General features: G+C 50.0%; 1 non-coding gene across 1 annotated transcript; it reads left to right on the top strand.

The window, feature by feature from the left end:
- The first annotated feature begins 377 nt into the window (after positions 1–377).
- Positions 378–2,285, top strand: LOC128682677 (small subunit ribosomal RNA). The gene has a single exon (XR_008406158.1). It is a non-coding gene; the product is annotated as a small subunit ribosomal RNA (ribosomal RNA).
- Positions 2,286–2,500: the final 215 nt, after the last annotated feature.

Here is a 2,500-nt window from a genome sequence, read left to right on the forward strand (position 1 = left end):
ATATAAAATAATCGTATACCGAGGACCCTTCGTTCGTACGACTTGTGTTTCTGGCCCCACCGACACCGGGTGTTCTGACGTGAATGCGTACGCTTTCACTATATGTGAAAAACGTAACGATGTTTACAAAGCGTCGCGTCTATTAGCGAACTTTCGGTTGAGGTCTCTCTCGACCCCGTGTTTATAAAATAAACACAAAACTCCACAGTGCTCTCTCGCTTCGCTCTCTTTCCCTATAACGGAGGAGAATGAGTAGTAGGAAGATGCACGCGCCGCTCTCGTCCGGTCTTCGGACGAGACGCGGCGTTTCACTGTGTTGTGTTCACACACACACACACACGCTGACTAGAGAGCGCGCTCGCGCGCTTTTTGTTAGCTCCCTGGTTGATCCTGCCAGTAGTTATATGCTTGTCTCAAAGATTAAGCCATGCATGTCTCAGTGCAAGCCGTATTAAGGCGATACCGCGAATGGCTCAATATATCAGTTTTGGTTCCTTAGATCTTACTCAGTTACTTGGATAACTGTGGTAATTCTAGAGCTAATACATGCAATCAGAACTCTGACCAGTGATGGGATGAGTGCTTTTATTAGATCAAAACCAATCGACGGTGGGTGCGGACTCGCGCTCGAAGTCGTTAATTTTGATGAATCTGGATAACTTTTGCCGATCGCATGGTCCAGTACCGGCGACGCATCTTTCAAATGTCTGCCTTATCAACTTTCGATGGTAGTTTCTGCGACTACCATGGTTGTCACGGGTAACGGGGAATCAGGGTTCGATTCCGGAGAGGGAGCCTGAGAAACGGCTACCACATCCAAGGAAGGCAGCAGGCGCGCAAATTACCCACTCCCGGCACGGGGAGGTAGTGACGAAAAATAACGATACGGGACTCTTACGAGGCCTCGTAATCGGAATGAGTACACTTTAAATATTTTAACGAGGAACAATTGGAGGGCAAGTCTGGTGCCAGCAGCCGCGGTAATTCCAGCTCCAATAGCGTATACTAAAATTGTTGCGGTTAAAAAGCTCGTAGTTGCATTTGTGCGCCGCGCTGTCGGTGCACCGCATCCGCGGTGATACTGACACGTTTGCGGAGCATATCGTCGGTGAATCGGTGGTAAAACACCGGTTCAATATCAAAATCCTATCGCGATGCTCTTCAGTGAGTGTCGAGGTGGGCCGACAATTTTACTTTGAACAAATTAGAGTGCTCAAAGCGGGCTCAAAATGCTGCTTGAATATTTCGTGCATGGAATAATAGAATATGATCTCGGTTCTATTTTGTTGGTTTTCAGAACTCCGAGGTAATGATTAATAGGGATAACTGGGGGCATTCGTATTGCGACGTTAGAGGTGAAATTCTTGGATCGTCGCAAGACGAACATCAGCGAAAGCATTTGCCAAAGGTGTTTTCATCAATCAAGAACGAAAGTTAGAGGTTCGAAGGCGATTAGATACCGCCCTAGTTCTAACCGTAAATATGTCATCTAGCGATCCGCCGACGTTACTACAATGGCTCGGCGGGCAGCTTCCGGGAAACCAAAGATTTTGGACTCCGGGGGGAGTATGGTTGCAAAGCTGAAACTTAAAGGAATTGACGGAAGGGCACCACCAGGAGTGGAGCCTGCGGCTTAATTTGACTCAACACGGGAAATCTCACCAGGCCCGGACACCGGAAGGATTGACAGATTAACAGCTCTTTCTTGATTCGGTGGGTGGTGGTGCATGGCCGTTCTTAGTTGGTGGAGCGATTTGTCTGGTTAATTCCGGTAACGAACGAGACTCTAGCCTGCTAAATAGGCGTCGCCATTTAGGTGTGCGCGGCTTCGGTCGCGCAACTCACTGGCGGCGTATTAAAATTCTTCTTAGAGGGACCGGCGGCTTCGAGCCGCACGAGATTGAGCAATAACAGGTCTGTGATGCCCTTAGATGTCCTGGGCCGCACGCGCGCTACACTGAAGGAATCAGCATGTTCTCCCTGGCCTAGAGGCCCGGGCAACCCGTTGAAACTCCTTCGTGCTGGGGATTGGGGTTTGCAATTATCCCCCATAAACGAGGAATTCCTAGTAAGCGCGAGTCATAAGCTCGCGTTGATTACGTCCCTGCCCTTTGTACACACCGCCCGTCGCTACTACCGATTGAATGATTTAGTGAGGTCTTCGGACCGACACGCGGTGGCTTCACGGCCGTCGGCGTTGCTGGGAAGTTGACCAAACTTGATCATTTAGAGGAAGTAAAAGTCGTAACAAGGTTTCCGTAGGGGAACCTGCGGAAGGATCATTAACGTGTATACGTACGCGCGCGCGCACACGTGTCGCGTGTGTATGCGTAAAATAATCCATAGATATATAGAGACGCACGCACAAACACCACCACCACCACCACCACCACCACCACACAACACGTGTGCGTGCGTGCGTGCGTGCGTGCGGTGGGTGCGGTGCGGGGTGTGCCGTGAAGAGATATCAGAGAGACGACGGGTAAAAATCCGCAAGCCT

Source organism: Plodia interpunctella, unplaced genomic scaffold, assembly GCF_027563975.2.
Source record: "Plodia interpunctella isolate USDA-ARS_2022_Savannah unplaced genomic scaffold, ilPloInte3.2 Pint_0, whole genome shotgun sequence".
Classification (NCBI taxonomy): Eukaryota; Metazoa; Arthropoda; class Insecta; order Lepidoptera; family Pyralidae; genus Plodia; species Plodia interpunctella.